Source organism: Pseudopipra pipra, chromosome 2, assembly GCF_036250125.1.
Source record: "Pseudopipra pipra isolate bDixPip1 chromosome 2, bDixPip1.hap1, whole genome shotgun sequence".
NCBI classification, from domain to species: domain Eukaryota; kingdom Metazoa; phylum Chordata; class Aves; order Passeriformes; family Pipridae; genus Pseudopipra; species Pseudopipra pipra.
In genome coordinates, this window is record NC_087550.1 from 24,547,295 (window position 1) to 24,572,423 (window position 25,129).

A 25,129-nucleotide genomic window follows, 5' to 3' on the forward strand; every position below is an offset into this window, starting at 1 on the left:
CAGCACAGCATGAGGGAAAGCAGGAGGGCAGCAATCATTGGAGAGCTAATGATATTAAAATACCCTCAGGGCCTTGCCTGCCGGCAGGCAGAGCCAGCACTGCAGGACAGCAAGCCACCAGGAAGCACGGGTAGAGCCCAGCCACTGGTTGTGCTACGAGAGCATCGGTGCCATGAGCAACAGAGCATGGCAAGAGCTCTGTGAACAGCAGCTGGCACCAAACGAACAGCCCGCCTGCTGGCACAAAGCTGGGAGAGCTGGGCAGAAGCCCAGGAAGCGGAGAAGAACCATGCTCTTGGGTGAGCCAGGCGATGGAGGTGAAAAGGCAGCTGCTTCATGCAACTTCTACTTCCCAAACCTCTAACACTCAGCTGTCCTCTCCCCCATGGGAGCTGGCACTCCAGCAGAAGAATCTCCCCAGGCAGAAAACAGAGAACAGCGGGACAAAGCAGCGAGAGCACACTGTTTGTGTTGAGCACTGGTACAGCTCCGCTGCAGCACTGGGCGGCACGATACAGGAAATGGAGAATACACGGTGGGACCAAGAAGCTGTTGTGCCTGGTCCCGTGTGAAGTCAGAGCAAAACTGCAGTCCCTGATGCAGTTGTTATACACAGTACAAGGCAAGGGGCACTCACTGAACCCCAGAGAGGAAGGAAAAGAATTATTAGGCTAGAGCAGAGATACTAGCTCTCAGGAGTAGTAGCATAAACCACCAGTCCTTTTTCTGCAACAGCCCTCAGGCTTGTATATTGTGCTTGTGCATTGCCATTTTTCTTGATCTACACTTCCCAGTTACCAAGAAACTCAGTTTGGGAAGCTGTTGCACACATCTGTGTTTCTTCTTAGCCTGTTTCTGCCACAGAAATGCGTTTTACTTCTGTGACCTCCAAGACACTTTCACACTGAAAGAGTACTGCTGAGCACCTGTCACTACAGAGAAACTAGTGTTGAACCACTGATGAAGAGTTTGACTGTGCCTTGTTCACATAATACCTTAGCTGCCATCAGTGAGAGAGTTGCAGGAGTGCAGTGAGCAGCCTCCATTGCTATGTGTAGAAATACAACTGTCATACTCATGAAGCTACAGCTAGAGGGGAATTGAGCTGTTCCCTTCCACTGCACTGTCGAATGTAATTCACTCCCTGGCATTGTGTGACCAAGCAAAGGACGGGCAATAACATACACAGCAGCTTATCCCAGAGAGTGGCAACTTTACCTCTTCAGCTTTTAACTGAGTCTGACTAAAACTTCAGACATGTATTTGTACCCCTGCTGCAGTGCTCCCATCCCCAGCACTCACGGTGGGGATGCAGAGAAAGGAGCAAAGGTAAAGGAGCTGGGGAAATCAGCATTCCAGTAAAGGCATAATCCCAAGGCTTTCCTCTAGAGGAGTAAAAGCTGTTTAGAGCATTGTGTAAATTCATACCAAAAAGAAATAAAGGTGAGTTTTATTCATTCCCATTGTACGTCTTTGCAATAATGTTTATTGACATATTTGAATAGAGCACAAGCTGTAGTTCAGTTCAACTGCCTGTGAAACTGAGACATTTGTCAAGAAACAAACCTTACAAATCTAAGAAGCTCTTCTCTTCCCTGTTATTAGTTGGGAAATACTAGAAAAGGTATGAAGTACCAAGGAAAAGGTATCTGTCAAGTTCCCCATGGTGCCTTGCCTAGCAATCCCTGAGGTGCTGAGAGGGAAAGCTCAGCAGGTTAATGAGGAGCGTCTTAACTTTGCACTGACACTCATGCACAGACTAAAAGTATGCATGCACATCAATTACAGAATCCCTATGAGGCACAATAAAGTTAGCCTTGCCTGGCCAGAGGGATATATTACACATTTGCCTCATTGAAGGTGCTTGGGATGGCTTTAGCTAAGTTACCCTATAAGAACTTGGCCATAGCTTCCCTCGGCAAGCAGAAATGCCCTTGCTCCTCCTTTCCACCAGGCCCCGCTCCTTGATGTGAGGAGCCTTTTCTATCTCCTCTGAATTTTAAAGACCCCTGAAGATATGCAGCACATTTAAAATTCATTAAATGTAAAAGACGTTCTTTTCAGGAGTTACCATGTCGGAACTGAATGCCCCAGATTTTGACAAGGCTTGGACTTGGCTCTTAGTCTAGTTTGCTACAGAGACAGAAACAACATCAAGTCTTTCCACACCAAAACTTTTGGATTTGAATCCCTATTCTGAGCTTTAAACAACTGAGGCTTCCAAATGTATCATGCTCTGTGATTCTGCTCCAGTCACACCTCACCTCTCATCACCCTTTTTACACTAAAAACTCACAATATGGGGCTACATCTGTTTCCAATAAAAAGTGTGGCTAACACAGTTCATGCACTTCAGTCCCCTCTCTGTAGCCAACGCTCTCCCACCCTGTCCCAGCACTGGCTCTGTCAGTACTGCTGGCTCCTGAGTGAGAATTATTCCAGTCATACATCCCTCTCTGCATGTGGCACGCATTCCCGGACAAACTAGACCTAGCCTTGTGGTCCCCTCCATCCCGAGCATCCTGCAATGTCACTTTTCATTAAGCTTCATAAACCATTCAAGCGACAATTCTCTCTGCATTCATTGCTGCACCAGCCCAGTGAGTGGGAATGGCCTCTGGTTAACATCACATCACTGCTGTGTCTTTGTTTTTGTGCATGTTGATCAGCAATTACCTGGCTTAGAGAAAGTAATTTAGTGATAAATGATTGCTCATTCAGAGGTACCCAGTTTCAGCCATAGCTGCCAGGTATTAATCTATTTGTCAATCCTTTCAGATCTTCTGTGCTGATGAGCAGCTCCCAACTCTGGAAAGTGAAGTCCCCTCTTCAGAGGGCAGAAAAGAGGGCAAAGAACTTATTCCACACCTTTTTCAGCTGCATTTGCAAGGTGCTCTTGAAGAAAAGAGGACCAACTGGGAGGGATTAGTGAGGGCCAGGGTTCCAGCTTTGACCTTCAAAGGGGCTTTTGAACAGACCTCAAAAGCAGGAAGAGCGCAGATTTAAGTCTCCAAAGTGCCTGGGAATGTGTGGATGGAACACTGCATGGGAACATGCCAGCTCATATAAAAAAAGACAAAATTGTTTCACTGTTATCAGCTTTCACAGAATTTTCAACAGGAGCATTCCCACAATGAAATTTTTGGACGTAAAGGAACTAAAAGTTAAGTGAGTAGCTGGACTCCTCTTCACCTAGGATATGCAGCTCTCAAGATCCAATTCCTCTTCTGCAACAGGAGTTCAAAGCTCGGGCCTCCTACATTTTCTGAGCACTGACATCTCTCCTTGCTACAATAACTACTTACAGAGAGTAGGACCTTTACACCTCTTTTATACCCATCTGTGATTCTCCCCAAGAGGAACCCAGAAAAACAACAATAGCTTCCAACATCAGGACAAAGAATGTAACTCCCCAGTTGTTTTGGTCATGGCATAAAATCAAAGTCAGTCATCCAAGCCTGCTTGTTTGCAGAATGCATGCTATTTAAATAAGGATTGGCACACACAGCTCATAGGTCGGTCTGCAGCTAACGTCTCCAGCTAACAGAAGAGCTCCCAGAAATCATCAGGATGAGTCTGAACTCTACATGCAAATCCTTCTGAAATTCTGCGGCCCATTATTTGATATGTGGATCCAACTTTCACATTCATTGTTCCCAGACACGGAGAGGACACAACATACACCAAAATTTGAAACTTGCAGCCTATTTTCATCATGCCAGTCAGAACTCAAACTCTGGAAACAAGTCATCAGTCTTGGTTTTGATTTAAAATATTGCTACAGGACATCAGAAAAACTCATGGCTTTAAACGACTGCAGTATGGAGGACTTTGAAGAGCAGACAGATATCTAAGCCATTACTAGAGTCCTGACAACGATCTACACTCACATAGTGGCCTTTGTGCAAGCTCCTCTTTCAAAAATCAGAGAAATTTGATGGTGTTTCCTGATGCACCATGTAGGATTCCTGGAGAAAATGGCTTCCTTTTCTGTGATAGGAAACCTCTCATTCTGGTTGGAGCAAAAGGTCTGCATCTTCCCTTTGCCTGCACTCCATGCTGAGCTACAGTATTGTTTTATTGAGCCACTCAAGTTTGGAGACTCCCAGCGATGCAGTGATTTATTGAGCCACTCAAGTTTGGAGACTCCCAGCGATGCAGTGACAGATCGTGAACTGCTTTACCAAGACCTGCAGGTAACAGGGCAGCATGCATGTGTTGTCTCCAAAGCAGATGCACAAGGCAGCTGGGACCCTTCCACCAAACTTCTCCTTCCAGCCTACTCTGCTTCTCTTCATCCTCCCCTTGCTCTTTTTCTCTTCCTCTTCCACAAGCCAGGGAGGAAACAATGTCCTCTCTCTCTGACTTGGCCCCCAACTCCCTTCTTCCTTGTTGTGCTGGTTTTAGGTGGGGTAGCGTTCATTTTCTTCACACTAGTAGCTTGTATTTGGCTATGATTTGAATTTGTGCTGGAAACAGTGTTCATAACGCAGCAACGTTTTCTTTATTTCTGAGCAGTGCTTACACAGAGACAAGGACTTTTCTGCTTCCCACACTTCCCCACCAGTGAGAAAGCTGGGGGTGCACAAGAAGTTGGGAGGGGACACAGCCAGGACAGCTGATCCCAACTGACCAAAGGGATATCCCAGACCGTAGGGTGTCATGCTCACCATATAAATTATAGGGAAAGTTGGCCAGGGGCTGTTGCTCAGGACTGGCTGGGCATCGGTTGGTTGGTGGTGAGCAATTGCTTTCCTTTGCATCAGTTTACTATCTTGGATTTTGTTCCTCTCTCTCTTTTTTTTTTTTTTTTTTTTTTTTTTTTTATCTCAGCCAACAAGAAGTTTTCTCACTTCTATCCTTCCAAAATGCTTGCTTTTCCCATCCTACTGGAGAAGAGCAAGCAAGCAGCTGTGCGGTTCTCAGTTGCTGACTGGGGTTAAACCCCAACACTTGTGACCATGTCTCAGCCAGAGCCTTATGGCTGCTAGATGCAGTGGCCTCGGGAGGAGCAGGGCTGTCCAGCCAGTTGCAGCTGGGACTGTTTCTCCCTCCACTCAAATGAGGGAGAGATGACAAGGAGGGATCATCCCCACTGCCTCTGGACCTCAGCCGTGGCACCTCACCGTGGGCACAGGCATCCTGCCCGTGGCCGGCCGGGACTTGTGCAGGTGAGAGGGCATTGGCGGGAGCTCAGGCAGATTCCCACGCCTCGGGAGTGCCACCGAGAGCCATTCCCCCTGCCTTTGAGCCGGCAGGTTTACAAGCCTCTAATTCCCAGCTACAAGCACTGCTCCCCGTGCCAAGGAAGCAGCGGCGCGTGCTGTCATTCACGCGGCTGGAAGGCCACTCCTGCCAGCGTTTGCGGCTATCGTACCAGCTGCTCGGGGCTGGGAGCAGATGGCAGGATGGCACACCTGACAGGGAGCAGACCTTCCAAGGACGAAGGGGGAGGAAGAGTTTGCGTGTAGCCCCAATCCCCAGCCATGCAAAGACGGAGCAAATGTACCAAGCTCTCTCTCTCTGCCACCCCCAAGTCTCAAGAAGGGATTTTCACACTAGAGTAAACCTGGACAGGCGTCACTGATACCTCTAAATTTGTACACTTCTCCTGCCTCAGCCAAAATGTCCTTTGTTTGAGCTAATTACCAAGCACATTGAGCTAATTATCAAGCAAAATCCCAGTTTAGCCTTTCCCATGAGATGTAAGAACATTTTCTTCAGGAGGTCTCAGCTAATTTAAGCCCATTCCACCCCCCAGAAACAATAGTGTTGGAAAAGGTGAGAGCTCCAGTCAAGGGTGAGCATATTTCTTCTCCAGCCTTTGTCCATTCTGAAAAGAGATGATGACAGAGCACAGGCTATGGAAGTTAATCCCAGATCCAGCTCCTCATCTTCCCATCTCTTCCAGATGAAGTTAATGAAACGAACGGATATAGGAGAACATCACAGAGTGCAAGAGATATAAAACAGTGATTATGTCGCATACAATCCATCCTGAAGAACTGATATGTGAGCGCACATACATTTAAATATTTGAAAAGCATCTTTTACAATGAATATCAAAATGACTTACAATCCAAGTCAGAGAAAAATGCCCTTACTTCTCCCTATCTCCCTTTTCTCATTACAGAGATAAATCCCGGGTGCGTCTCTCAGCTGCAGAGGGAGACTGAACAATATATGTATAAAAACATATATGTGTGTGTATGTATAAAATATACAACATTAATAATCTCAATAATTTTAAGGGTAGATTGCTGCATAATACAGGCAGTCTGGGAGATGAGAAACTCTGGGTAATAGCTATTCTCTCTCTTCCCATCTGCAAAGTAGGTGGGAAAAGATGCCAGTAGCAAATGCATGGGCTTGTATTGTGTACCAGAAAGTGAAAGCAAGGCAGGAAGAAAGGAGCTGGAAGGATAGTCATATGCATGTAGCAATAGCCTTTGTGTTCTAGCAGTCATGGACAGTCAGCACTGTCAACACCAAGCATGCAAGAAATTCTTATCCTAAGATTTTAAATCATGTCAGTTATGGACCTCTTTCCATTGCATTCTTGCTTTATAATGAAAACTGAAATGAACTGTGACTTAAGAAGCTCAGTCTTGTTTGGTTTTTGCTTTGTTTTGTTTCTTTCCTGCCAACCCTCCCCCCCAGCTACTGTGGAATTCAATCAGGAACCTTGGCAGCACTGCTGCCACTGCAGCCATGCTGCTTCCACACGTCACAGGAGATGCTCTGACTTGGGGGGAACAATTCACACGCACATTCACTGAGATGGAGAGATGTTGCTCTTTTAATTAAAGGGCTTCACCTCTATTCCCAACCCTGGCCACACCCTGTGTTGTACAACAGCACAACTATATCTCAATGTACTTTTCTCCTCTTCTCTGTGATTCCTATTAAATTCATGGGTGATTTACTTGGTCATATTTTGTACCCAAACTTCTCAATTATTAAGTGCTTTTCCCTATGTGAATACTTACACATTCATAGGTTTTGATCTGTGTGCCTTCACTGTTGACACTACTGTGTGAGTACCCCTGCCTTGGCCTCCTGCTACGTTGTCGCAGCCTGCAAAGATGCAACATCTTTGGCTGGAGCAACACAGTGTCCTGACTACACGAGGCTGAAGAATCCTGTCAGTACTCCAGTGTACATTCACAACTGTGAATCACACCAATATTGTTAATCAGGGTTCTAGAAAATAGAAGGGATTTCCAAACAATAAGAAAAGTTCATTTCCCCCCTTCTTTTTGTCATTAATGAGCCTCAAGGGTCGTTGCAAGCCATATTTTAAAGCCTTGCTCTGTCACAAGAACCACAAAAGGTTGAGAACAATTTACTTTCAGAAGCAGAGGCATCTGGTAAAGCACAAATTATCACTGAGACACCTGACAAAAAACTCCAGAACTGGTAGTGCTACAATTGCCTTCTGTGTAGAAACCACAATAAAAAGACAGTTCTATGAAGTGGTCTCTACAAAGCATCACAATAAATAAGAGGGACAGTGAGAAATGCAGCATAAATCTCCTGACCCACAAACGTGCTTTTCCAACCAGACCAGGCTGTCCCCATAATATGCACTCTCAGGAGCCTGTGCACCCAAATGAATTGTTCTCCGTTAATATTTCTAGCTATATATGCAGTGGATGCCAGGATTCTATAGCTGCACTTGTCACATAGGAAGAGCACAGTCTCCTCCTCCCACAGATGCACCTCTATTTTTACACAGCTGTATATAATGTTTCCATGTATGTATCTAGTGACAAGGTGCAGTGCCTGTGAAGTTATAAGCACATGCCACAAGGCTCCTACATGTGCAGGATGCCAGAGCCTGGTACATGTGTCCTGGATAACTGAACAGAGCCCTATGCCCTGGCTGTGTCTCTTACTGTTTGAGCTTTGTAAAAAGTGACAGACACATGCATTTCTGCTCAGCTTTGACTCATGAGTATAGCAGTGCTTGCACAAACCCAGGTGTTGAACGAATGACCAGCCAGCTGTAATGTTACTTTAAATGCAAGTTTGTGTATTGGCTCTCAAAACAAGCCTGAGAGATGCAGTTGAAAGGAACACAGTCACTCTGAGTACAGGATCTGCATAAATCACTGTCCAGTATATTCATTCCTATTGACAGATTAATACCTTTCTCAGGTTTTGCTTAAAAGTGTACCACTGAATACTAATAACAGTTCCCAGAGCTGCAGTAATGTCACTCAAAGCAGGGTGAAAGATGTCGAAGGGAATGATCTATGGCCTTCTCAATGGGGAAGCTCCCAGCTGCTCCAGCTCCCCAGGCTGGCAGCTGGCAGCAGTGAACACAAGGAGCCACCTCCTCACCTTGCGAGTGGATGGGATTACCCAAGTCTCTAATTCTGGCAGGAGGTTGCTCTGGAAGGAAGAGTGCAGAGGCTCTCTTTAGACCTGGAAGAAATCCTCTCAATGTCTGCCAGAGTAAAATTGGAAATAGCAAGGCAAATCTTCATCTCCTCATAAAACTAGCTGCATATGTGACACAGCAAGGGCACTGGCCTGAGAAGCAGGGCAGGCAGCAGAGCAGGGAATCTCTGTAATGTTTCCCAGCCCCAGCTGGTTTGTTGGGTGCATTTCATTTTCTGCACCCGAAAAAAATGAATGCAAAGGTATTTTCCCTTAATCAAGTCTCCCAACCGAGGTGTCAGGCACAGAAAAATCACTTGTCACTCCAATGCTTCCCAGTATGTGCTCGCTGCACCAAGGAACGGAGGGCAAAGGGATTACAGAATTAAGTGATATCGGTACAGCAGCCAGAGTGGCCAAGATTTACCTGTCACTTGGAAGAAAACTCCATTTCATTTTGTGATTTACTAAGAGTGAAAGTTAAAGTGGTGAGGCCTGGCCAAGCCCTGGGATCTATAAGCAGGCAACGTCAAACCATCAGCCCGTGACAGCCCACACCAGGCACCTTAACCTTTCTCTGGGCAAGGCAAGAAGCAGCTGCACAGTAATCCCTTGGTTCAGGCTTAGGGACAGGCTCATAGACTCCTACAGGACTTCATCGCTGCCTGTCAGTCAACTGGAGGACCAACCTTATCCCTTCTCAGAGGACCACAAGTGGTGTTTTCTGGGAATAAGGATAAGGGCATTAGCCCTGTAAGGCTGGAGAAGTGGCTTCCCATCTCCATGGTGTTTTCATAAAGACAGCAAAGTCTGAAGGAAATGGTTCTTTAAGCTGTGAGGTGCCCACTGGATTTTTGTTGATGGCAGCACCAGGACCAGCCTGGCAAGGTCCTGCATAGATGAGGATGAAATGCGAGAGCAGAGAAAAAGGCCTAGCTAGCACAGTTCCTCTACTCTACCTCTCCCTTTCAAGCAGCCTTCTTGCACTAGGCTGTCTCCAGTAGCATAACTGGCAGGAATGTGTGAGTCCACAGTGCTGCATCTGCCCCTGCTGATGACAAATGACCCTTAAGGCAAAATCTGTTCCAGCCCATACACTTTCTCAGGTGAAAACACTCTTTATTCTCCCCCAAGTTTTGACCTCCATCACTCCTAATTCTCTTCTCCACTTACTCATGTACAGATATGATTAAAAGCCCCTGGGACAAAGCCCTCAAAAATAACATTTTGATCTTCTATTTTTTAGTGCATACCTCCATTCTATTTCACCTCATCAGATTTCCCTTCTTCCCCTAGGATCCCACCTGTCTCTGTGACTGCTTCCCTTCCTTCTTTAAACCATCCTCCCCAGTTGTATGCTGGCTGGGATGGTCTAGTCAGAATGAATACCGTTACACCTCCTTTGCAAATGATCGCAGTGTCTTTGTTACAGTTTGAGATTTCTCCCCATATTTTGGACTGTGACTCCTCCCCTGTCATTCTACCATTCCACCAGAACTGATTGCTCAGAAGGGCAAGAGATGAGCTCCTGCTGAAAGACACAAATTAACAATTTCACGGGTACTGGGGGGAGAGGTTGAATGAAATTTGGGGGTTTGCAGATGGCTGGCTGTTTTTCTCTAGTTGGCTGAACCAAACTCCGGAGCTGAACGTCTCTTAATTTGGAGAAAAACCTAGTTCACTTGACTCTATTTCAGGTTGTAAAAAGTGTAAATAGAGCACTCTTAAGAGCCAGGTGTACCTGAAGGCAGATTAATCCCAAACTGTCGTGAATCAATGCAATGCTGTTTCATACTGCAACAATAACCATTCTCAGGCTCTTCATCTGTCAGCTAGCTTTGTTCCTATTGATTGTATCCTTTCATAAACTCGACTGCACCTTAATGCCAGAAAAGGCCTTTCCTCTGCCCTGTTTCAGTGCCAACAGCACACTGCCTTCCATCTTGGTGCAACAGTCCCAGCCTTGCACAGCTCTGAGTTCTCAAGCTTCTGCTTGTTGTCCTTATTATAAATAAACCTCAGGGTGACACAAACACTGTTTTCGTCCACAGAGGTGCTGACTAGATCTTAGAAGAGCTAGTCATAGAAACAGAAAGATGACAGCACATGTGATGATGGAATTAAAAAGCAGTATCTCTGCTAAAGGGTTATCTGACTCATTCTGCTCTGCCAAAGGAACACGTGCTGGTTACACTCATGTCCTACACACTGTCACCTTTACCATGCAAGCTGACTCTTGCTCCTCATTATGAGATTATATGCTGAGCAGCACCCTGCTTGCACAGGAGCCACAGACCATAAGTACTCTGCTATCTCCTCAACTTTTCTCAATCCTCCTCTCCACAGAAAGACACTGTGCTTTCTTCTACTTAGGCTAAGTCCTTGAAAACCTTGAAATCTACCAATGAACAATTATCTTTGATCTCTTTCTACTTCTTCAGTTTCTTTCCCTGGTTTTTTTTTCTTCTCTTTCTCACTTCATTCACCTGCATCTCTCTCTGTGCTCACTCCTTGCATTTTAACTCCCAACACCTCTCTCATGTCTTTCCCTGCTTCCAAACTCTTCTATCAGTCTTTCTGCTTTTCCATTTCTATAATCTACTCTGAATTTTCTTGTCTCTGCCATTTTTAAGAAAAATTAAGAGTGCCCATGAGTATGTGAAAAGTACCTCCCTGGATTTTTTTAAATCTTCAAAAACGGGGTCCAAGGCTCAGTCAAAGCCTATTTGCTTAAAAATAGCTAAACAAAAAGGCTTGTGCCAGTTACAGACACAGTTAGTTCTTCACACACACACCAAGAGGTACTCATCTGTTCTAGTTTATCTCCAAACAGCAGCAATGAAATACTATTCAAATTCTCTTCCTTGTCCTTCTGTGGGACAGTGCTAGGCAGAGCTGAAGGGTAAACACAGATTAACTGGTTTACAGCACTTCTGATTTGGCCGGTGCAGGGCTTCTCTATGTACATCTATGGCTCTGATACACCAAATAACGCATAATTTATCTTATTTACACTGCAGGTAAATTCTTGAGATCACTCATTTTAGATACAGATTTGTGACATTGCTTCTCCAGAAGCGAGGCAAACCCACAGTGCTGGTGGGGGCTGATGGTATAGCCAATCACTCACTTGAGTGCAAAGTTGTTCAATCAAGCATGCATGGATTTGACATTTTTGCCTCAACACTCATTTGCAAACAGCTGGAAAAGCAAGGGGCCAAGCTTGGGTCCACAGAAGAGAAAACATGGCCCAAAGTATGTATCTTTATAAATGGGAGGACCAGGGGATTATAAAGCAGAGAACTTAGCTTTAGTTCACAGTCACAGACAGGGACAAATAACCAGACTACTTGCAATCACCTGCAAGGTGACAAGGAGATGAGTAACAGGCAACATGCACTTGTCAAGGAAAATCATGTCAAACCAACATAATTTTCTTCAGTAGAAGGGTAACATCTCTTGTGGACAGCAGAGAAACAGTTCATTCATGCATCCTGACCTTAGTAGGCTTTCCAACACCCTTTCTCCTAACATTCCTACAGACGAGCTCAGAAAATATGGTCTAGATGAATGCACTATGCAATGGCTACAGTTTATTGGAAAATAGTACTCAGAAAGTAGTTACTAATGGCTCACTGTCAAAATGCAAGGATACACCAGTGGGGTTTCTGCAGGGATCTGTTCGCAGTCTGGTGATATTCAATATTTTCATTAATGACCAGAATAAAGTCTGTTTATTAAATCTGCAGATGACAGCAAGCTGAGCAGGAGAGCACATGGAAGATAGGCATGGAATTAAAAATGATCTCATTTACAAAAGAAACAATAAAAATTGGAATAAAATACTCTATGGGTGTGTGCAAAGTATTGTGCTTTGGCAAGAATAATAGCCTCCAGTGACAGAGGATGAACAACCAGGTAGTGAACATGCTGGTAGACAAGAGGGTTCCAATAGACAAGGTAACAGTAGACCACAAGCTCAACATGAATCACTACTGCCTTACTAGAAAGGAAAAAGAAAATACCATGTAAATGTACAAGGATGAAATCTACAAAACACAGAAACTAATCTGCTTTAGCTAACACTGGTGGGAATCAGCCAGAGTATTGTATCCACCTTGGGAGTATAATCCCAAGGAAAACATGGCCCCACTGGAGAGAGACCTGAGGAAGGCAATGATAATAACCAGAATTTGAGAAAGCACCACTTCTAAGGGAGTCTGAATGCATTATGTCTGTTTACTTTAAAGAAGACAAAGATACGAGACATTAGAACAGTTTTCAAAAGCTTGAAAGATTTTGGGGAAAAAAAAATTAGAACAGTTTGTTCTGCATACCTTTGCCAATTACAACAAGGAAAGGGGGGAGGGTTAAATTGCAGAAAGGGAGATTAAGATCAGAAGTCACCACTGAGCTCTAGTGGTAAAAGCATTTAAGCACTGGGAAAGATTGCCTCAGGTTGCAGAGAACCCACCAGTGCTAAGTGTTTTGGAATCAACTGGATCAACATGGCAGGAAACAGCCAACTACAGCTGATCTGATCTTGTGGCAGTGGGATGAATGACATCCTCTCACCAGGTTACTTTTAGCCATCTCATCACAGCAAGTTTCTCTCACACAAAAAACTAATCCACGTACAATCCTTTCCTCACAGGCATTACTCATAGACATACAAACTATAAGCAGTGAGATGGACTGCTGGTCCATCTGCTGCCACACCAGTGCTTTGGGTGGTGGCAGTGACCATCCCACACTGTATCTTTAAAACTGTGCAGTGGGGATGGGTTAAAACTTTTCTTTCCACCTGATTAAGTAGATCGGCTTATGACACAGCCCATAAGGGATTTACTTTCTGGCACCACTGGGGATGACCCTACCAATGTAAGAAGCTACGGCAGCAGATCCCAAAATAGGGGTCTTGACTCCAACAAAAAAGTCTGAAATCTTGCAGGAAAGATCACTGCCCCTGAAAATGGAGCATCAAGAAGAAAAGTTTGGAAACTCCTGAGCTAAGGGCTTTTTCTCCAAGAATCTGACAACTTTCCTTCTCAACTGAAAGCTGTTTTGCGACACAAATCCTATATCGAAGTACTGGCCTTTGTAACTCTATATTCCTCTGCAGTATAAGGAGCAGCAGGACAAACACAAGCTCCTGTAGCAGTGACCTGGGTTATCAGGCAAGTCTGTGATTAGACCTGCACAGAAAATGGAATTTTGTCTACAGGGAAACGACACTGTCCAACACTTCCCAAGCAAAAGAACTCTGATTGTATATTCCTGTCCTCCTCTTTGCCTCTAAGTGGTTACAACAGGCACTACTGACTGGGGACCAATTACAGGGGCCAGTCCAGGCACCAGTCCTTAGATATTTCCTCTGTGCATGTCTCACGTTTAGCTGTATGGCATTGAGGCAGCCTGGACTTGGAAGGTAAATCACAAAATTAAGAGCAGAACACCAGAACATTTTTCATGACCTTTCTAATGAAGATATTCGGGTCTCAAAATGTTACTAGCTGAAAGGACACTCAGGCCTTTTCTTTTCTAACAGCTCTGTGGTGGGAATATGAATGACTCTGCACCACCACATAAAAGACATAAATATGAAAGGGAGAGAAAAATGGCTTAGGTCAGTCCAAATGCATCTCATTAAGGAAGAAATAACACCAAGAAAAACAAAATTAAGGGTCAGGGGGAAGGACTATGTAGCTGAGAGCGTGACATTCCATATATAATTCTCGCCAAGAAAATGCAACATGCCTCATCTTACACGTCTTTGCATGCGGGAAACATGCAAAACAACCACAAGATTAGATGCCTACCATCATGTCTTATTGTATATATGCATGCATCCTAGTGAAAAGAGCCACTGATTTGTGAGGCTACTTCCCTTTCTGTGGTTTTCGGAACTGTGGTTTTCTGAACCTCTGCTGATTTCCTCTTGGGAAGCTTCTAGATTGTGTCCTTACTAAAATGGAGGCTCAGTGTTCCCCTGGACCCTCGCATGGTTAAGCACTTAGCCACTGCCACAATGGGAAACACCTTTTACAATTCAATTTGATCTTTCTCAAGGATTACTAGAAGCACCTACTCTCACTGTAGCAAAATGTTAGGCTGCAATAAATGATTTCACCATAAGAGGTTTTAACTGTCATAGGCATCAAAATGGCTTTGCAATGGTTATGAGTAGATTTAACTCAGAAGTTTGACAGTCCCATGTGCTCAACAGCATACTGAATGATTCAGTAATGATAGTGTACATATCTCCCCAGGGGACCCCAGTGTGAAGATGCACAGACACTTAGAGCTCACAGCCCCATCCCCAGAAACAACGAGGCATCTCACTCACTTGGCTGCATATAGGCAGGGAACCAGCTTTTCTTTCAGATCACACTTAGCATCAGTGAGTGAAGGAACCAGGGATGATTACACCTCACTTCTGGAGGTATGTGACAAGTCTCCCCCCCTTCCTTCACCTCACGTTGCATTAACTGTCTGCAAGGGGATTTTTATGCCATTTGCAAAACTGTGGCAGTAGAGATAAGCAGCAAGGTGTGGCAGGAAACATTATCAGAGGAAGAGATACACAGCCCACAGCTGATACCAGACTAGGGTGCAAACTACCTGTTTTATGCCTATGTTGCAAAAGGCAACACCTCCTACAGCAGAGTACCTGTAAGCTGAGGTGCTGGAATGGGTCCAGAAAGGAAAGGAAGGATTTTCCAGCACACCACCAAACTTCACATGATGCCTGGGGCATGGAAAAGGAAACCACCTTGCTCTATTTAAGATAAAAGCTTATGTTGAAACAGGGTTACTTCAAGCTTGGTATCTGGACCAGGTGCATAGATTTGGCTGGATTTCTTGGTGAGTGCAGCATTCACAACTGGAGACAGATTTTTTCAAAAGAGCTGATATCTCATTTGGGCAACAAACCTAGTGTCCAGGTTTTCAAAACAGAGCTCCTCGTGCTGGGAGTGAGCATGTTTTAAAAACAGGACCTGTAATGACAGTCACTAGAAGTCTTACAAGTCAGCACTACAGGTGCTCACCATCTGTGGAGGTAGCAGCATGTGTTAAACACTCTTGAGTGGATGTCTCAAAATTCCTCTTGCCCTCTCTGGGACACAGGGCAGATTCCTAGCCACTTAAATGACTTCACCTATTCAAGCCCACCGATACGCAGAGAACTATTTCTACATTTTAGAAACTAAAATGCAATTAAGATGCTTTCTAGGTAGACCTGAGAAGTATAGTGAGAAGTTTTTTGGAGGAGGTTTTGGAAGCAAATACTTAAACTACAAATTTCTCATAGAAATTTGATTTCTTCAAATAGATTTCAAAGAAATCTTTCACTTAGCAGCAGAACATAATTTTATTCTGCATAAGGACCTGTGACCAATCCTTCTGTCCTTCCCAAATGCCTCCCTACAATTGCTAACACAGGGAAATCTGAAGTGCTCCAGCTGCCAGATGAATCATATACATGCTGTACACGTCATGCAACACAATTCCACTTCTGAGATTGTGATAAATATGGTTTCACAAGTAATTCTTCTGATATGGCTTACAGAAACCATAGCAAACATAGGGAACATACACACTAGACATCAAGGTAAGAGATGCCTGAGAAAGAGTGTGTGCAATTAACTTCCCTCTCGATGAGGATACGGCCAGTGAAAGAACTCTGACAAACGCGGGGCTGATATATTTCAGAAGACAACATGAATGTGAATAATGAAAAACCATTTTACAAGCTTCTAAAACTAAAATGGCCAGCTCCTGTAAAAATGCTGGAGGAAGAAATAGGTAAGTGTGGGCCCAGGAAAGTCAGCTATAAAACAAAGGAGGTTCCAAACTCAGTTTGAATGATTCTATACAAAAGGAGATTTCAGAGAAACCATACCATATCTGCTCTGAAAGATTATTTCGTCAAGGTGAGGTCTGTTTTGAGTACAAAGTGCCAAAAACATTTCCACCAGTGACAGCTAAAACTACAGACAGATGCAAAGTATGGCTTGGTTTTTTAGTAACTATGTTTCCAATTTTATAATAGGGAGTACAAAACTTTTCCTTAACCGGTACAAAATAAATTTCTTTCCTAGGAAACCAGTTTGGTTTTCAAAGCAGCCTCTGTTAGAGATGACAAGTGCTTTAAACCATGAACACCTTAAAGGAGTGAACTTAAAATAAATCAGCCATGCAGGTGAACACACTGGATGCCTGCAAGCCATGACAAGAGAGTAATCCCAGACATGCATCCTACTAGATTGCAACAGTCAGTGTGACAGCGGATACTGCCTTCAGAATGACTGCACCTGCAACCGGCCCTACTAGGGCTGTCCTGACAATATGCAGATTTCTCTTGGGCAACTCCCAAGTGCAGAAAAAAGTCCTGTTTTTCATGCCTTCCTAATTATTCCCAGTCACTGTCAACGTTTCGTGCTTCATGCCGTCTTCCACCAAAAAAATCCCATGATTTTTGGCGAAAACTGTTGCATCAGTGAGAGGGTTCCCCCTAAATTCAAAAAGACCTTGATAAAACCATTTGTTAATGATTCCAAAAACTTGTAAGGACTGTGAAAATTCTGCAAAAGACATATGGAATATAGAAAGACTCAAAACAAGCGCATGTTAAACATTTCCAAAATGTTCCAAGTTTTGGAATGCTAAAATATGTTGGAACATTCAAACATTTCCAAAATGTTTTAGCATTTTTATGCATACAGAAACTTCAATCAGAATATTATAATCCAGGACCCAGAAGTGAATATTGCATGCCCCGGTAGGGGACTGCCAGTCTCCCTTTCCAAATGAGAAAATCTTCATAATTATTAACTTCCAGTATGTGCTGTCACATCAGAAACTTAAATTTATCTCATATATAAATCTTCCTAGGAAACTTTTTGGGAAAAATACACATTAAAAAAAAAAATTAATTTGGCAGGGAAATCTGACCCTGTTCTGTGCATGTATGACTATTTGAAGCAGATCGTGAGTTTGCAATTTATTATTTTTGATCCCGTCTGCAAGGAAGAAAATGGACTCCTGAGATCTCTTCCAACCTTTCACTTTTGCTATTCTAATACTGGATTGATTCCCAGGCAAATGAATTCCTGGATGCAATGCAGGTTAGACACTCTAGGGTACATAATGAATGGGAGGTTTATTATTATTTATATACATAAAATTTGTGCACGTGGCTTTACAATTAGCTCACGGGTTTAACTTCCAGACAAGTGTACGCAATAGAAAAGAGAATAAGCAAGGTTTGTGTCTGCGCTCATAAATCCTTTGCATGTAAGGTTTGTCTCCTCTTGCTCTGTCCTTGACTGAGTTTTCCCTGCCCGTAGTCCCAGGAAGGCACAGGTTTATTTGGGGAATTACTCCTACCCTGCTGTGGTAGAACAAGTCCTATTGCTGTGATTTACCACAAGCATTGAGGGGAAAAGAGAAAGCCAAGAGCCTACAATATGAGTCCTCCCCTGGTACACACCTGTAACACATTTCCACAATAGCTCAGCAGATGCCCATGTCCAAGAAGCTCTTCAAGGGCACGTAGTACAGCACAGTTGAGCAGGTTTGCCAAGCCTGCTGGCACTCTGGCTGTGTCCAAGTCCTGGCCCAAAGTCTGCTTTCGAGGCATAATCCCCGAAGCATTCTACCACCAAAAAAGTGGTTCCACAGGAGCTGAAGGGGGCTGGGCAAACCAGGCACAGCACAGCTAAAACAGCAGCAGCTGCTGCTCAGCGTGGGTAATTTCCCTTTACTTTCCCACTGGGATACCTACTCTAAAGACAACATTCACAATGGGTCTGAGTGGAAGGCTGTCAGTTGGTATTCCTCATCCCCCTCCATCCTGACACTTCCCCATGACATGACAACCCTCCTGAAATCCAAGTGTGTACCTTCCTTTCAAGATGCCCAAAGAGCGGGTCACCTCTCCAGGTCCCTGTGAGGGCAGGCTGGTAGGCACCTCCAGGTGCACAGGACACTGCCAGGGACAGCAGGTCTGGACAGGGTTCACCCACCTCTGCCTCCCACAACCGTCCTGTCCTGGGCACCAACAGAACAGGCTGTGCAGTGTCGGCATAGCCCATGGGTGCTTGGCCACCTGACTTGGCAACAGGGGTTACAGGAGTGACATCACCTGCCCTGGCATTCCAGGGCACTCTGGAATGAACACCTCACTCTGATGTCACAGCAGAGTAGAACAGCTCCCACGCAGGGCAGGGCGGGGCCACACCTTGACTCCCTGGTGACTCCCCCAGGGGCCCCCCCTACCCTCCCAGAGCTCTACCCCCCGTGTTCCCACACACCCTGTTAGATGAGGGGTGGCTGTTGCTGTGCCTGGTCCTCACAGGGCTCCCCAGACAATGCAGAGTAAAGGCACAGATGCCACCTGAGGGGCAGTGTTATCTCAGGACAGGGAACCAGATCACCTGAGTGTAACTAAGAGCAGTTTCCTTCCTAGGACAGGGCATGGGGAACAGCAGACAGAAGGGCTGTACCAGCACTGGCAGGTACAGTGCGGGCACAGGAGAAACAAGAGGAAGGTTGGAGACTGCAGAAGGCCCAGAGTGGGGAGGAACAGCTCAGGTGAAGCTGATGTCGTGGATGAGTGAGGAAAATCGCAGGCAGCACTCACGCAGTAGTGTGAGTTTGGCACAGCTGGCCCACTGCCAGGAGAGCTCTGTGTCTCTCCTTTTCTGCTTTTCCCCTTCCCTTACAGGGAGCAGCACGCCTCTTTAAAAGGCAAATTCAAGCCTCTCCTCCTTAGTAGAATAAAGGTAGAGATCATAAAACCATAGAATATCCTAAGTTGTAAGGGAACCACAAGGATCATTGAGACTAACTCCACAGGACAAATCACACCATGTGCCTGAGTGTGTTGTCCAAGCACTTCAGGAGCTGTGGCAGGCTTGGTGCTGATGGGAAGAGGGAAGGTACACTCCAGCTTTGTCTAGAATACCGTTTTAACTCACGTTAATTGCTCCCCAATTAGCCAGAGTTAGCTAACACATTTGTAAACACCAGCCTAGGCACTGCACAAACATTTGTTCTAAGACAGATATGTAAAATAGTTAAGTGGGTGCTAAGGCAATTAGGTATAATCTTATTACTTCCCTTTCCCGCATCCCCTTTTCACCCTTTGCTGGAGCGCAGACCTGAGTTCGGTAGCAGAGAACTTTTTTTTCAAAAGGTACTACAAAGGTAAACCTTAGGGCTATCTCATGCAAAACCCTGATAAGGTGCTATTAGTTCCCAGCCAACTTTCAAAGACAGAGTACCATAGGGTTTTATAGCAACAGACATTCAATGCACACAGAATCCACTAAGTAGATGTAAAAGCCTTCTGAGTTTCTCAATTTTGATTTATATTCTCTTTTAAAAAATCATTAGGCAGTAGATTTTCTGGTGTTCTTTATACAGACAGACCCCTCATCCCCTTTGTTATGGCTGTATTTCAAAATGTAAGGTTTCAACGTGACATTCACACTTCTGCTACTTTAGCACGCGCAGCAACACGTTCCCCTCTGATTTTATTTCAAAGATGCCTTATCAGTCTTTACATATGATCATAATGTGGAGCATATATCAATGTGATTCTTCAGAGCTGGAGAAGAATTGCAATTTCTGAACGCTTTCACAATCCCATGAGCAAAAAAGCAGGTTAGGGTTTTCCAAATCTAGCTTCCAGCTCCACACACACATCTCCCTCCCCTCACTTGTCAGAAATCTGCAGCTTGTATCCAAAGCAGAACAGAAACTGGCATCTGGATGTAAAACATCCGTTTCTGCAAGGTTCTTGGGATACAATGCAACACATTCTTCTCAGTCCAGGTCCGAATAGACAATGCAGCCTCTAAATGAGCCACTTTCTGTTTGCTCTTCTGCAGGGCTGGCAAGCAAGCTGCAAAGGGCTCACCATCAACATCCCAGGCTGTGCTTCCCTTAAGACTGAGAGCAATCACCACTCCCTTTTGCAAGTGTGCCATTTGGCGTGCTTTGGTTTGGATGACCAAACTTCATCATAGTAAAGTATTTCTTAACAAGTCAGCTCTCACGTGAATTCAAAATGACATCAATTTCACAGCTAACCCTCCCAGCACAAACAAATTTCAAAATTATTCACAGAAATTTTATAACATTTTCCTTCTGGGTCTGAAAGAGAGAAAGAATCTTAGAATTCCTATCATCCAATGTTTCAGTCTTATTTCTTGAAATGCCCTAAACTGCTCAATTTCAGGCTGTTTTACCATTAAGATGCATTTTCCTTTTGTCTTACAAAAGCCTGAGGAAGGTTAAACGCCTCGGTTCTTTTGCTAGAGGCTGTGCTATGTAGATCATATCTCCTGTGATTTAACTCTGCTTTGTCAGAAGGAAGCCACGATCATGTACCATTTTGCTCTTTTCTTCAAGTTAAGCTGTCTAGAGAAGATGGCAAAAACGACAATCCCCTAAACCTAATAAAGGAAAAGAAAATTAAATTAGCTTCATCTTTTTTGGAATTAATTAGAAATAAAAAGTTTGAGTCTACTAAAAATGCATATGATTTTTCTTGGGTCAAAACTTGAGAAAAACTCTGAGAAATTGTTTTTGCACAAAAAAATTCCAAAACTACTTTAGTTTCAGCTGCCTCTGGGTGCTTGGCAAAACAGCTCACCTGTGTTTTGAGCAAATGATCTTTAGCCTAGATATGCTTGGTCACACTCACCAGTTTTAGCAATAAGAAATCACTTAATTAATTTGCAACTTTTTGGTGTTAAAGGAAGATGTCAGTCAGAGCACCTGGAAGAGACCAGGTTTCTGCTTGCCACGAGGCAGGTAAGCTGTGGATGTTGGTAGCCAGCACTGCCCTGCCTTGCTGCTGCTGAGGGTGCTGGGTTGGTAGTGCCAGTCACGATGGGACTGTGCTATGCATGTGCATTCAAGCAAATGAAAGTAATAGGCAGAGCCACTGTCAAAAGTAACAATAACAACAAAAAAATAAAGATGAAAGAAAGGGGGGAAAAAGTGCATTTTTAACCTCATGGCAACTGTCAGAAGTTATCTCAAGTGGAAAAATATCACACTGATAGCATACTTTGGTTTTACCACAAGATAAAATTGGTGATGTCAGCCTCAGGCTCAGCTAACTCTAGCTGACCTGACCTAGATTACACTCAAAAAAAAAAAAAAAAAACAAAAAACAAACAATGAAACAACCTGACTTTTCTGTGATTTTCTGCCTCTGTTAACCACATTACTCTAAAGTAAAAAAGACCTAAAATGCACCAAAGTCATTTCACAAAGCAGACAAAATTCCTTTCAGATCATAACAAGCAACTTGTTTTCCGCATCAAATTGAAGCCTGTAACTAAGAAGTCAGCCACCATCCCCATAGACTTCCCTACATTTTCACAATATTATGAAGCAATATATTGCCTAGATCAAATCCCCTAACACCAGGATCTACTCTGATGGTTTCTCTAGCAGATCACCAGGGCAAGTGACAGTGTCCCCAGCAGGCTGCAGGTGACATATACTGACCCCACATATATGGAAGCCCACGATGCTGTACTCAGTGTGGATGTTTGAAGGAGACATTCAGCCTACTGATCTCAGAAGATTCAAGATACAGCTGGTATGAAAGAGAGGTGGAAAGTGTAGTCTGTGTGTGCCCTGAGACTCAGTGCCCTTGGCCCAGGCGATGCCTCCAGTGTGGGAAACTGAATGTTGCTTTTGGGAACGAGCAGCAGCTCTGCCATTTACATACATTAATCCTTGGAAGTACAGGAGGCATTATCATTTGCCAGACTTGTTTGCATAATGAGGAACTCTCAAGAGAAATTTCTTGGAGAAGTGTTGCCATTAAGGTGCGTGTGTGTTACCACGGCATTTCTGTTCAGCTCCCAATGCCTTTCTCCCCTCCCCCTCCCACTTACACCCACTCATTGGAAAGGTGAGTTCCCTGCAAGAGCCCCTCGGAGCAGCGCTGTTGGATGGAGCTCATGTGCCATGTTCTCAGAAGGTTTTCAGACCCCCTGACACCCTCCACACCCAGCCCTGCTCACTCAGCCCAAAGGGTTATGCCATGCCATTGACCTACTTCCTCCTGGGTACTGGGGCAGGCAAGACTTTTGCCTGGCTAATTCATTGCTGGTGAATAGATATAATTTTCTCAACTCTTTCTCACAAAAGGGGATTGGGCCACATTGGGGTGAGAAGGACTGGGTAAGTAAAGGAATCAAACAACAACTGTTTTGTAAACAAGATGACCTACACCCTCCTGCAGAAATATAGGGAAGGAAAGTGAAAGAGAGAAAGTAGTTAATGTTTTTGAATTATTGGTGTCCCCTTGAATCTAAGCAGTGGCAGCATGGGCAGCAGAGGAGCTGCTGTGCTACCAACAGGGAGGCTTCTGGCATCACCCTGACTGATGGACCTCAGCTCTCCCTTCTTTCTGCAGTCATGTGGTGGCCCAGAGCCCTCCAAGTCTCAACAGAGCGTGAGAGCCTATGTTGCCAGGCAGCCTAAATAATGGCCTCTGATGGGTTCGGCAGTGTTTTAAGAGCCTGAAAAATGGTGCAGGAAACTACCCCCTTCCTCTTCCTCCCCTGCCACTGCCCCTTTCACTAACTCAGATGCATTATCAAGACTGGAAGAGCCAGCAAGCCTCTGCTTTCCCTCAGGGGCTAGCAGCACCAGGGAAGGGAACCACCGCCAGCCAGTCTCACAGGTTTCCCCATTTGTTTTCATTTTGTCACCAGACATTTCTATTTAAGCTGCTTAGAAGGATATCTCAATAAAAGCCCCGCTGGGCTCAAGGAGATAGAGGTTGACAGTGGGTATGCCTCCTTCCTTCCTCCTGAACATTATCCTCTTGCCAAAACATCTAGTCATACTGTGAGGGAGATGGGGAGAGCAGGCATGCTCAGCAGCTCTCTTCCCAACTTCCTACCACCTTAGCTGTTGATGGAAACTGAGCTGTTTATGAAGCACAAGTACCCTGCAAACCAGCTCAACAGTTCAGCAGTTAGGGTGCTAAATCGACATCATCAAGGTCTGAAGAGATGGCCTACTCCACTCACATGATTTAGACTGTAAATGTACATTTACATTAATGTACAGGTTTCCATACAAAATCCCTTCAAACTCATTCCTGCAGATCTTGGGGAACTGTATGGTTTTAGCACGGGGTCCATCCTTCTGCATACTGAAGAGAAGCCAAATTTTTGCATGAAAATTGCGTACCTATCCTTCAAAAAGCAAATGCTAACTGGCAGCTCTACATCATACATTGCCTGAAAGGATTAGCTCAGATATCACTCCTGCATGATGCTGCATTGCACACAGTGCAGGTGTACCTGAGTTGCCCTTACTGATGACCACTGTAAGACAATCTTGAGCCAACCTGAGATACCACAGCCAAAGGCCAGAGATGCAAATATATGTAGCTCTTCCAGATGATTACACTTCCAAGGGAAAAAGTGTGGTTATTTCCAATTAGGAGTGTGAAGATTACCCAGTGGTAATTATGAATGGAAACTCAGGATCCCTACACGAGATCCGGATTTTACTCCCAGCTCTGCTGCTGACGAACTGTGTGGATCTGGGCACTTTGTCTATCTACACTTCGCTTTCCCTTGCATAAAATTGTGGATGTCTTTGTAAACCTGTCCTTGAGCAGAACACAGCACACAAGTGCTTCTTATTGTCACTGGTGTCACACTGATGGCCCATGTGCAGTTTGCACAGCTGAGTACAGTCAGGCTGTAGGGGTCCATGGTTCCCTGCATCAGTGTTTGTGCCAGGCAGTGCCTGCTGGGCAGTGCCTGCCTGCGCTCCCCCAGTGCAGCCCGCACACAGCTGTATGCAGCTGTCACATCATCTCTGGAGGAGATCACATCTTCTGTCACATTCCCCTGCACACTCAGCGATATATATTCACACTCTGCATGTGGATGACTGTAAGTGGGATATATATTTAGATCTGACTATCTCTATGTGCATCTCTGGGTACACATGCATGCGAGAATTGGGTCAGAAGAATCTCCTTCCCCGTTCATGTTACTCATCACAAAATCCCTATACCCAATGTCACCTTTGCAAGTTGTTTTGCAAGCCCCTGATTAAAACATCTGCTTCTCTTCCTGCTTTGCTGAGTGAGGAGAACATCCACAGAAAGAAATGGAAGAAGCCATTAGCTTAGTCTCTAAGGGGGAACCCTTGAACAGCTCAGAAAAGCCTGTGCCAAGGGGAGGACACTGGAAAGCGAGAGCCAGCCAAGGAAAGAGACAGATGGAGCCAGCTCCACTCCAGTTCTCTGCTGCCTTTGCTGCACTGTGCACATAATATTCTTACAAGGTCTAATTTATAAACCCAGCTCGTGTTTATAAACTCTCCTGTCCTAATGGAAATGAAAACATTAATACAACCCAAGGATTCTTCACTTTCCAGGTTTTAATTAAAATCATAGGCGTTAAGAAGCAAGAGTGTCTTCGTGGAATACAAGTCTAATGAAGTATTTCCTCACACAGCACAAATCTCTGTGTGCAGTCCCAGCTCGCTGGCACCGGGTGCCCAAAACACCGACCCCCTGGAACCAGGAGTTCACATCTTGAAAATTAGAAAAACAAATTATCCTGCAGTTTGTTTCAAATAAATGTAGGTGCCAAGATGGAGCTGGAAAAATACTGTTAAGTAGGTAAGAGAAACCCCAACAATCTAGCACAGTCATAAAACATGATCTCTAAATTGACTA

At 44.6% G+C, this 25,129-nt stretch overlaps 1 protein-coding gene and 1 long non-coding RNA gene across 7 annotated transcripts in view; one reads left to right on the forward strand and one right to left on the reverse strand.

The window, feature by feature from the left end:
- LSAMP (limbic system associated membrane protein) overlaps positions 1-25,129 on the reverse strand; it is a 1,003,852-nt gene that overhangs the window by 876,025 nt on the left and 102,698 nt on the right. The window lies entirely within an intron of this gene.
- On the forward strand, positions 18,605-23,202 carry LOC135409193 (uncharacterized). Of its 5 annotated transcripts, XR_010428083.1 has the most exons (4): positions 18,605-19,038; positions 19,115-19,172; positions 19,549-19,596; positions 20,283-20,438. It is a non-coding gene; the product is annotated as an uncharacterized LOC135409193 (long non-coding RNA). The 5 variants fall into 5 exon arrangements; XR_010428085.1 differs by lacking the exons at positions 18,605-19,038; positions 20,283-20,438 and adding an exon at positions 21,862-23,202 and having other exon boundaries at positions 19,052-19,172; XR_010428082.1 differs by lacking the exon at positions 18,605-19,038 and having other exon boundaries at positions 19,052-19,172.